Source organism: Staurois parvus, unplaced genomic scaffold (assembly GCF_062004578.1).
Source record: "Staurois parvus isolate SC_StPar_1 unplaced genomic scaffold, SC_StPar_1.0 ptg001432l, whole genome shotgun sequence".
NCBI classification, from domain to species: Eukaryota; Metazoa; Chordata; class Amphibia; order Anura; family Ranidae; genus Staurois; species Staurois parvus.
In genome coordinates, this window is record NW_028319228.1 from 4,680,313 (window position 1) to 4,692,859 (window position 12,547).

Genomic DNA, 12,547 nt, shown 5'->3' on the forward strand with positions numbered 1-12,547 from the left:
CTCATGTATCATGTGTATAAACAGATGTACATGTTTTACTTGCTCTCTGAGATGTGTATTGAATAAAGCAGGCCTGTCAGTAGCTTTACAGGTCTGCATGTTTATATTCCTAACATATTGCAATAGACAGCAATAGTATAATTTTTCAAAAGAACGGTACCATTAAACAGTACATATTAATTCTTGATCCTTCTTTATTCTTTCTTGTGAAAACAAACAAAATACAACATAAAGACAGTGGGTAGAGGAAGGAACGAATTGATTCTCTTTATAGCTTATAAAAAAGAATGTGAAACGCGTCAACCCCTTCCTTCTTTCCCGCACTATGTTTGATTTGATTAAATAATTCAGTGTGAAAGTCTGCATCTGTGCAGGAGGTTATTGAAAGTCACTGCTGTTCTTTCTCCCTGTGTTAAGGGACTGGTCTCATATCTGCTGCCCTGCAGTTGCCAGTGGGCAATCTGCAGTAAAAGGACCTGCTGGGCCCTTCCCACAGCTCTGCTTTTTGCACCACAACTGCAAGCTAACAACTGGGAAAGTAAAGGCAATTAGTGCACACAAAGTGGTTTTATATCCTCGGGATGGATTTACTAACGGAAAAAAGGCTGTTCAATTTTCAAGGGAATTTTCCCCAGAGATAAGTGAATGTGTTGAACTTTTGCTTTGCAAAGAATACATATATATATATATATACAATTTTTTTTTGGTTGCACATGATTGATAGCAGCAGTGGATAGTATGGTAGATGATGGATAGCAGCAGTGCTTCGCCTCATTCTCTAAGGGAAAATTCCCTTGCAAAGTGAACAGACTGTTTGCCTTTAGTAAATCAACCACTTAATGGTGAAAGAGGAATATATTTAAGTGAAAGTTTTTGTGCTCGGAGTTCAGCTTTGAGTGTCATGTTTCGTATTCATTTTTTCCCAGGAGGGCACCCTATGTGCTGTATATTCTTTCTGACCTGTTGCCACCTCTTTTGAATCCTATAAAAAAAATGTCCTGTTTAGAGCAGTAATTTGTCTTGAAACACGCAAAACAGCTCAAAATAATGTAACAAGGACATGTTTGAGCAAAAGATTGGACAGAACATGGAATTTTCCAAAGCCTGTAACATCTGAAACTGAACAGTCCAAAAATAATGTCAATAAATAAAGAAAACTCCCTTTCTGCGTTTATTTATAGCTGTTTAGCAGTCAATTGTAAAAGATTAGTCAGTTACACTAAAGAAATGTGCATATATGCTATATTAACAACATAAAGTTTTGGATTAATTTAATAGTTTTTAGATTCTGTGTTTTTAACGAACAGATTTTGAGAGTTTGAATATTTTTTTGTGTTGTTATTGTCTTTTTTTTTTTTACAATGTCTGTATTTTTGTAATGTTGAAAATGAGTAATAGCAAAGATATTGATAATCAATAAACAACCAACAATATTTAACACACACGCAAGTGTAAAGTGGTAAAACTTTGTCCCCTGGCACAAAAAGTATAAAAACATGTGCATTATGTGTACTTTTCCAAAATTAGTTCTAAGAAGATAAAGCCTCAAGGTCAATAAAAAGGAATCTTGTCGCCAAAAGTATAACGTCTGGTGACAAGATGGTTTCATATCATAGGCCTGGATAAAAAGAATTTATCCACTAAGATCTGCACTGCAAAGCTTTCTTTTAGTATTTGTAGACCTACAGTGCAGGATCTTGTTGCTGTACTTTGAATGTCTGTAGACTTCATTGGACATTCTCCCAACTCACCAAGAACAGCACTTGCCTCATAGTCTAGTCATTTACCATACATTATTAGATTATGTTGGTGCATGAAGTAAACTGAGATGAAGAGAGCTGGTGTTATGTGCTCCTATTACATTGGTAGCTAGCTAATCCTATTGTATTTAGGGTTACAATTTGTTGCTTTTCTCATACAAAGGGATACACTCTCTGCTTCCTGCATTTGCTGATCCCTAATGGAAAGATGTTTAAAATGCCACAAAATCTTTGCAGTAGACTGTCTACCAACAAAGCAAAATTCTTCCTTGCATCTCTGCTATACAGATTTTGAAACATTTAAATACGTATTCATGTGACTAAACACTTTCACAATGAGAAGGTTTTATGCATGTATTTCAAAATGAAAATGATTACTTTCAGCAGAAATTATACAATTTAAGACTTTTACCTTTGGTAAAATAACACATTGGATGAATTGGTCTATTTCATTCTTTCTACCTCTAACAAACATTGTGTACTGCGGACTAGACATGAAAATATTGTATGTTTATTCCATTAATTGATCAGAAAATAATATTTATGAGCCCTGTAGCTGGTTAAGGTAACAGGATGATGTTTTTAGATCTACCCATTTGTGAGAGGGTTAAGAGGCAGGAACTGTGAGTACTCCTTTTATTTTAGTAATTATATCCTCCACTTGATCTTAAATGGTAAGGATTTAGCTGACGCTGTTGAAACAGGACGGTAGATGAAAGTGATTGGGAATTAAAAGGTAGAGAATTGAAGAAAAACAACTTGTTTTTTTGGATGACGTCATTTAGTTACTTTTGTATTTGCATGTGATAAGTTTGTAAAGTGACCACACGTGGTGTGGTATTGGTTCTGATAATATTTCATTGTTTAATGCAGTAGGTAGATGTACATCGTCCTGTTATTTTGTGTGTAACCGTTTTTAATTGATGATATTGATTTATGTGGATAAACATGGATATAGGCCACTTTCTTTTTTACATAGGATTTGCCAGTTTTCCAGTAATAAACCACATCACAATCAAACTGAGAAGAATCAAAAAGTCACCAAGTTAGGTTATTATTTAGTTTTGTTGTCCTGCCTTGGAATAGTTTAGTGTGTCCTTGGGTAGTTCTGGCTAATGCCATGTCCATGATGACACTTTTCATTATGTCTGGATGGAGGGTAAGGCATGGGGAAGTGTGGGCAGGAGCAGGGAGAACTTGGGGAGGGGGTGAAGGGGGAATTAGCTGAGGGGGTAGGGGGGTGGGGTATGATAGGGGGTGGGTTTAGGGGAGGAAGAACCAGGGATAGAAGAGGGGGAAGGACAGGCTGGAGGTGGTGTGGAATAGGCAGGAGGTTATGGGTGGAGGAGCTGGAAGAGAAAAAGATAAAGGTAGTAGGAGGGTGTGGATATCATTGGATGGGTGGCGAACTTGGTAAGACCAGGTGTATCATTAGGGTCTGTTAGGGTTGTGCTGGAGGGTTTCAGCTGTGAAAGGAGCAGTATTCAGATGGGAGCATGAATTCAAACCTTGTATCAAATCAATAAGTGAACGCAACCTAGAGGTAAGTAGGTAGCAGCTAGCATAAAAAGGCAATCCTCGGCACCTCAGAAAAGTCATAAAATTACATATGCAGCGCTAAAACTATATTGAACCAGTATAATTCATAAACTTTGATGCGTATAAACAAGTGTTAGTCAATAATACAAGTGCAAAAATCGGCTGTGCAAAGTCCAAGTGATTAGCTAATGATATATTCCGGGACTGATAGTGGTGAAAAGTCATTAAACTGAATGTAACAAGTGGTGCTCAGTGGTCCATGACTCCAACTTTCTGGTGAAAAGGATCTGGCACAATATTGCACTTACCAGAAATACATATAATATAGACATTATATGTATGTCATATCCGTAGTGGCATCTAGGCATCAGCGATAATGGAACATCCGGCACTAATGGTAGAAACTCAGGGATGATGGATTCCATCAGATTGACACCCGCAGCCACTACTGAGCCCATGTGTTAGTTCATGTGAGTTTTGGTATTGTTCATTTGGATGTTTTCATCTTAATAAAACCTACTACACTATCAGTACTACCTTGCCCCCTGGCTCGTTTATTGTGAGTCCTATAAGGTGGAGCTTCTGGAGAGTGTCATTGGGAATTTGGACTGTGTTGGACCTACGGGTGAGCCCGTGGTGACCCCCGAGTGTGAGTCCTATCATCCCTGAGTGTCTACCATTAGTGCCGGATGTTCCATTATCGCTGACCAGACCTAGATGCCACTATGACATACATATAATGCCTATATTATATGTATTTCTGGTAAGTGCAATATTGTACCAGATCCTTTTCACCAGAAAGTTGGAGTCATGGACCACTGAGCACTACTTTTTACATCCAGTTTAATGACTTTTCACCACTATCACTCCCGGAATATATCATTAGCTAATCACTTGGACTTTGCACAGCCAATTTTTGCACTTGTATTATTGACTAACACTTGTTTATAATGCATCACAGTTTATGAATTATACTGGTTCAATATAGTTTTAGCGCTGCATATTTAATTTTATTCAAACTTGTAGAACTAGGTGTGTCTGTATCTTTCTGGTGGGGAAGTGATTAAGATCTTCCTTTTTCATGATTGCATTTCATGATGCGTGCAAACCAATGGCTTCTGGCAGGAGATGTACTTTGTTTCCAGAATACTGGAATACAGTCCCTGGCTGTATTGAACAAATTGATTATTAAGGATTTTTTTAGATTATTTCACCGAGAGAGGGGTGGTGTGTAGTAAGTAGGCCATAGGGCTTGGATACAGGTCAATGTCTGTGAGTTTCTGAATAATATCTTGCATAAGAGCCCAGAAATTTTAACCGAGGACATGTGTCAGAATATGTGTAACAATGTTCTTCTATAGGTCTGGTATTTCAAACACATTAAGGGCACTAGTTTAACTTTTTTTAGGATAGTCTAAAAAATTGATAGCAGCCAGATAACATGAAGATACAGCATGTAACTATCAATCTTCAACCCTTTCATGTGGTGATGTGATCCTCCATTCCTTGCTATGTATAGTAATTTGTAGACAGCAAAGAATCTAAGTAGAAATGTTCTTTGAAAGTGAAAGCCTCAACTTTTAGTTAGTATAATATATGTCACTGAATATTTTACAAACATTTTTATATCAGACATTGTTTTGCAGGGTTGTAGATGATTGCATAATTGTTTTTAATATATAATGATGTGACCTTTTGAATGTTAATATCCATTTTTTAAACTAAACCAATAGACCTTCTATGGTTCGATTAGTACTTCTGGTATTCAGTACTTCCACAATCATTTACATGTGACCCTTGCTTATTTCATATATAACCGAAAGAGTTCAGGGCAGCTGCAAGCAGTAAACTTTTATATATGATTTCCAAAAACATGTAGGGATCGTATACATTTTTCTTAGATGTGCCAGTATTATGTTACCTATGTTATTTGTATTTTACGACATATCTAAAGGACCCCTTTGGATTTGTTATTTATTTATCTTATTATCTTTTATGAGTATTTGCTGGTTTGCCTATTTACTGAAACGTACAGCAGTCAAGCCAATTTACTTTACTGAGCACTTATATATTTGATACAATTTTTTTAAATCTAAAATTAGATCCTGGATTTCCTTTGTACTTTAGTTGGTCAGCTTGGGTAGTGAATGTTAAAAATAATAGGCTTCCTAAAATTCTAATGTGATTTTTTTTTTTTTTGCAGAAGTAAGCCTTGTGCTGTACATATTTGGATATATTTATTTTTATACATTAATAAAGTAATTATTTAAAGAACGTCATTGCTGTTTGAAAAGGTTCTGTAAAATAGTCACACCTGCCCGTGCAATAATCTTAGCTTTGAGATATGGCAGGTTTCTGTAGATGGTGTCGTAGTTTTATGTAAATGGATGTAAGCTTTCAGATACCAGACACAAGTCTGCATCTGTGTGCTAGAGAAAAATGTTCAGCATTTGTGACCTTAAATATTTTGCATAAATTCTGCTGTTTTGCTTGCACACCTGTATCTTGACAATACCTCCCGCCCTAAGGATTGAAAAATTTATTGTCAAAGCCATAAATGTCAGTAAGGCAGTTTGAATTATCTTCATATCACCAGTACAATTTGTGACATGTCTGACAAAACACACACTGTAAAAAATAGCAAAAATGAAATGGTAAGGGTTATGTTAAATGTTTGAAGAGCAAAATGCGGTGTTAATAGTTTTATGCATGATTGTTGTTGCACTGATTTTGCCTGCTTTGATGAACTGGCGACATTTGGTTATGTTTATGTATTCAGCATGTTAGCCTATCAGACCCATATGAAACCAGCATGGTACAGATCACTTTGAATTGAGATATTAGTCTGTATTTGCCTAGATTATAGTGGAGGAAGGCATTTAACCCTCAAGAGGCATGTGCTTCTTTAACAAGGCAAAGTGCAGTACCTTAATACTATCCATCTTGCTTTATTGTTGTGACTGCTGAAAAAGGAAATTGTACTCCTGTGGGCTACTTCACGTTGCACATAACTGTTACCTTCTATTCTGTTATAATTTACAGGTACAATATAGAACCATTATGCCCTAAACAAAAAATAATAATTTTCGGAGATACTAATCACATGCGTATAAGTCAGGTAGTACCTACATTTATACATAAACCAGGGACGTTGTTAGGTTCCTAATAGACCCAGGGCATACTTGGACACTGATTAAAATGCAGGACTTCTAGCATAACATGAAAGTGGGTGAATTTATATTCTCTTCCCCACAATTGTTTCCCTCCTTTCTGACCTTCTTCAAGTTGGACTATTTCCCCTTTCCTACTACATTTTCTTGCCATTTGTTTCCTTGACCTTTTCAGACAAGGATCCCAAACATAAGAACCCAGGCTAACAAAAGGCCTCCCTAAAGTTCCTTGCAATGCCATGTTTTCCACCAGACCTCATCTTGTACACCATAATTAGGCTGCATAGAAGGAAGCCGATACTTGCTTTTGGCATTCATTAGTATAAAAATCCACTTCAGATGAGATCTGGTCTAGTATAATCTATTTGCTAGAAATAAAAATTGGTAATAGCTGTGACTTTATAAACATGATGACATTTAAATAAAAACTAAATGAACCATCATTAAAAAGCAATAGGAAGGTATGAAACAAAGTTCAAAGTAAAGATTGATATGTTAGTCTAGAGCAGGGGTCTCCAAACTTTCTAAGCAAAGAGCCAGTTCACTGTCCTTTAAACTTTAGGGGGCCCGGAATGGCCACTGTGAGTAGAAAATGCCCCAGTGTCAGTGGAAGTAAAAAAATTTACACAGCACCTGTAGTCAGCCATCATTGCTATCAGTGGGAGGAATAGTGTCCCCACATTGGTATTAGTTGAGGAATAGTGCCTAATTGTTTATATCAGTGGGAGGAATTGTGCCCCATTGCTGGTGTCAGTGGGAGAAATAGTGCCCCATCATTGGTGTTAGTGGAAGAAAAAATGCCTGATCATTGGTGTCATCAAGAGGAATAGTTGATGTCAGTGAAGGAAAAGATGCAACAGGCATAGGGCCACATTCAGCCCATGCGCTGCAGTTTGGAAACCACTGGTCTAGAGGAACCATTCCTAGGGTGAAGGTAACAATTACTGCAAAAGAGATTTGGGGTACTTAGTAGAAGATCAGGGGCAGATGCCATGGGTGCCAGGGTCTAGCAACAGATATAAAGAGAGAGATTTTATTGATATGTTTCTGTGTTGTCTGTTGTATAGTAGCTGTGACACTGTAGGCCGAAGGAGACTGCAGAATGTCAACTGTTATTTTTTTTTTTTTCTGAATGCAATTTCCTATGTTTGTAGAAATACCCCCACCTGATAATCATACTATTTACATGTTCAGACAATCCCAAGAAACGTATTTTTGCATGCTTTTTAATCAGTGCTATAAAGCCTCTTTTTATTAAGCATGTAATGGAGATGCCATTTATATGTGTATGTGTGTGTTTGTCAGATCATACATCATTTTGTAATTAGTAGTTGTTGGGTTTCCTTTCTGCTATATGACTGAAGAACAGTTATGTATATAGTATTGTATGTGCCTACATAAGAAGTTATTCAACATGAAAACATAATAAATTCACTCTTTTGCATGATCAAAAAGCTTTTATGATACATGTGCACTTTCAGAAGGCAGTTAACCTCCTCCCATCCGGCCGTATATATGTATATAATAGGCCGGACGGTGGCACTGCAGGGTCAGGTGGCCGTTTATAATCGGCCTCCCCGCAACCTGCTTGTGCGCGCTCCCTGAGAGCGCGCAGCACCGCAATCCGGTGCCCGCTGTGTCCTCCGGACACAGTGAAACACCGATCGTCGGACGGGACCTCTGTACAAGGTCCCGATCATGTGATCGCTGATTGGCCAATCAGTGATCACATGCAAAGTAGTAAGCAAGATGTCATTTGTGACATCATTGCTTACTAAGTGTGAAATATGTGAATGATCACAGAGGTCACATGGTACAAGGCTATTCACAACAGCCTTGTACCATGTGACAAGCTGTGACCAATCACAGCTCACTCAGTAGTTCTCAATGGCTGCAAGAATGCAGACAGAGAGAAAGAGAAATGATTGCTTTTACATCCTATATGGGTGTAAAAGCAATCAGTGTAAAAAAAAAAAAAAATCCTTATCACCCCCCAGAAGTAGTACAGTGTCACCATGGTGACAGTATGTAAAAAATTAATAATATAAAAATGTAAAAAAAATGTTTAAAAATGATAATTTTTGGTTATAAACTAATTTGGCTTATTTTTTTTTTTTTACTAAAAAGATAACGGAATACATTTTGGCCAGGATTTATAATGAAATATTATTTATTTGCAAAATTTTACAATAAAAACACTTTTTTTCACAATTTTTGGATTTTTCATTTACATAGCAAACAAAATAAAAATCCCAGCGGTGAATAAATACCACCAAAATAAAGTTTTATCTGTCTCACAAAAATGGTAAAAAATTCATATGGGTACAGTGTTGCATGACCGCACAATTGTCATTCAAAGTGTGATAGCGCTGAAAGCTGAAAATTGCCCTGGACAGGAAGGGGGTAAAAGTGTCCAGACAGGAGGTGGTTAAAATGTTACTAAACCCAGGACCCTGCATTCACTATATCTGGTCTCCCACAGTACACAGAACATGGAAATGCAATTATTTTAGTAAATATAGACTGCTAAATACCTTTTCTCATCAGCAGTTAGAGCAGTCTTGTGACTTCAGAGCACTGGTTAAAGCTTGTAGGAGGAGTTTTCTTTCTGCTCTAGGAGGATGTGGACAGTGCTGATTGGTCCTGTGCTGATCACGGGCATTCTCCCAAGAAGAAAAGAAACCTCTCTAGCAATACACACCAAGCTGAGCATGTGCATGTGACTACAGATTCAGTCTGTATCAGGTGGCCATTTCAACAAGAGGAGGGGCAGGGAATAAAGGATCAAACATCCTTTTTACACAATGCAGAGGATTAACCCCTTAGGTCCACAGTGAGTATAAGAAGTATGCTTTACTGCATATACAGACTGACTTTACTGTTGTGGGTTTAGTAACACTTTAATGTTAAAATACTTTAAGCATGTCATACAGTAGATGTGGGTTTCTTGTCTGATCTGTGTGTACCTCCAGAGCTAAATCATACTCAAGTCAGGTTTCTATCCCTAACAAACTGACAATATGCTAGATTAAGCATTTGAGATGGACACAGTTTAGAACATTTGAGTTACAGAGAAGCTGTTCTGTGATCTTGTTGAAACTTGCCTTGGAAATTCATTAAGTGGGTCCAACATTCTTAGGGCAATTTGTACATGCCTTGTGAGTTGGAAATAAAAGGACTTTGTTGCAACTTTCACATCATTTAGGCAGTTATGAGTTTAATTTTTTTAAACATGCTTCGCAAAGATCTCCAAAGGCCATTTTCAGACAAAATTAAAAATGCTGTAAGATAAAATGCAGAATGATGTTTATGTGCACGCCATCAATTACATGACTTGGCAAACCCCTACTGTATTTTAACACTGCAGTACAAGTCACTTGAGCCAGAATCCTTTGCCCTGGGGCACTATATATGTTTGGAACTACTGGCCATAGACATACAGTATGATTATCGTTACTCATTTTATTTTACAGGATGATATGGTAATAAGAATTATTAATCCAGAACTGTCACGTAGGGTCAGTGCAGGCTATTTTATTGTTTGATTGCAATGCAGACACTTCAGGAACCCTCATTTAAGATTTTTCTTCGCTATTTATTGCCAGACTAAATTTTTCGTTTGAAAGTATCATTTTCATTAATATGGAGTGATCAATGTGAAATGGGTCCCATTTGGAGTGCAAATGTTCAGGCTGTATCGCACTTCTGCGATGTAGTGCAGTAGCTCAAGCTTTATTTAAAAAACAAATATTATGTTTAGTGTGTTTGGTGATACCATTCAGTTTAGATGACACTCCAGTTTACTAAGGCCTCTTGCACACTTTACTGATATATGAGCATCAGACATTCCTGGCAGAAAAAACACGAGAATGGGCTGTATGTCACTTGTGCGTATTTACATACAAGCAGGAAGCATGACATTTGTATGTATTTGTGCGTATTTGTGAGTCAAACTGCAAAACTACTAATCGGCAATGCAGTTTTTTATATTTTGTTTTTACTCATGAATATGCAGCACTTGTCTACTTGCCTGTGTATACAGGCACATTGTAAACAATGAGCTGCATTTTAGATCAGTAAAAAAATGCTACAGTATGCAAGAGGTCTAAGACAGCGCATCACTGATAAATATTGCATTGCTGCACCCCACAATACAAGGCAATGTGCTTCTGTGCATCTGGTACTGTACATTGGCAGCCCATTCAGAATGAATAGGCTGCCTTAATGCAACTCACATTAATGCGTGCCATATTTACAGCAACGTGTATGTGCTAATGCAACATACAGCAAAGTATGAATAAGCCCTTAGAGTCAATTCAGAACTCAGTCTTTTAACTACTTTGGACTAGAAAAGGCTTGCACATAAAAAAATTGCAGGGATCAACTCTAAGCCCCTTGTAAATCTCAATAAGTGCGTTTTTCACCTTTAGAATTATTCTTTCTCCTTTCTTTCTTGGATATCTACCTCTGTTATTTGTGAACAATACAGTACATGTTATAGTCAGTAAAAGGTCCAAAGTACAATGCCTGTGTGCAAATATCTGTAAGCTATAGCTGCCAGTCAGAATTCACCTCTTCTCTGACTGATGTAAAATGAAATCATGTAACTGTGAGTTACTGCGTTTTGCACTGTCATTGTGCTTCACAGTGCTTTATTGAATAAAGTTAAATACGTCATTGACGTCTGTTGCCCTAGATACTGTTTATCTATACATAGTAAGGAGCTTTGTATGTTCTACAGGATGTAAAAAATGGTTTCAGAGCACAGATATGGGGAAAAAAAGTATTTTTTGTAAAGTGCATGGGAACCCCCAGATTTGTATAAATTTTAGACAGAAGAGATATATGGATGAATATTTTTTTTTCTAATTTAAACTTTTCAAATGTGTGTGTTTTAGGCATATCTTGCTAATGTTAACTTGCATATTTCTTTTTTTAGATTATTATTATACAGCATTTATATAGCGCCAACAGTTTGCGCAGTGCTTCACAAAATGAAGGTAGACATTACAGTTACAATACAATTTGGTACAAGAGGAAACAGAGGGCCCTGCTCGTTAGAGCTTACAATTTGTCTGGGCATAATTCAGACCCTTTATATTTTAAATTGTGGAAATAAAGAAAACACAACTGAAATGTAGCACAATGGCTTGGTGGTCAGCACTAACCAGTACTAGGGTCCTCAGTTCTAGTTCCAGTCAGTTGATATATGGAGTTTGCATGCTTGCAAGACATGGGCCCAAGATGGCGGCTTCACCCTGTAAACGCTTTGAGACCTCAGGGAGAAAAGTACTATAGATAAACAAATTAAAAGGCAGTACATCAAGTGACTCTATCAGCAAATCAGCTAGATCACACTAACATAAGAGAGTGATAGAAAATCTCACAAGGTTCCCACACGCCTGTCTTGTTCACATCTTTCTTCTGCATGCATCTATAACCTCCAAATTCAGAGTACTTATAGCAGGTGAATATTAATTTTCTACCAATTTGGAGCACAGATCCCCCCCCCCCCTCCATACACATCCTTGCACTTTGGGTGTTTCAATGACCTGCTGAGAGGCTTTTACAATGTATTAAGGGATAATGGGGTTACCTGAGTTCTGACAGGTAGTAATGCATACCTCCCACCTTTCTGAGATGGGAATTAGGGACACCTATTAGCAAACGTATGTAGGCATAGGACACATCCCCCCCCCACCCACACACCCTCACCCACACACACCCCTTTAATGGATACTTATACAAAAAAAATGACTGGTTAAATCACAAGTGCTTTTTTACCACTATTCTTCCTTTATATTGGCTTTGGAAATCTACAAATTCAACAATTTTGAAATTGGATAAAAGATTCAGCACTGTAAGACACTTTTTTTGATAGATAAATAGTGCATTTTATATACAACTGTATGGATCAGACCGAAATGAAGGACAGATGAGGAAAGAGAGACAAGAGGGACTTTGTTCCAAATGAGGGACAGTCCCTGAAAATCAGGGATATTTGGGAGCTATGCTAATGTTAATGTGTGTATTTGTATAGTGCATTTTTCTTGGTTTTTGGACATCCAAGGTGTGCAG

General features: G+C 37.3%; 1 protein-coding gene across 1 annotated transcript in view; it reads left to right on the forward strand.

Annotated features, from left to right (window-relative positions):
- Window positions 1-12,547, forward strand: part of AOPEP (aminopeptidase O (putative)) — a 597,182-nt gene that overhangs the window by 465,089 nt on the left and 119,546 nt on the right. The window lies entirely within an intron of this gene.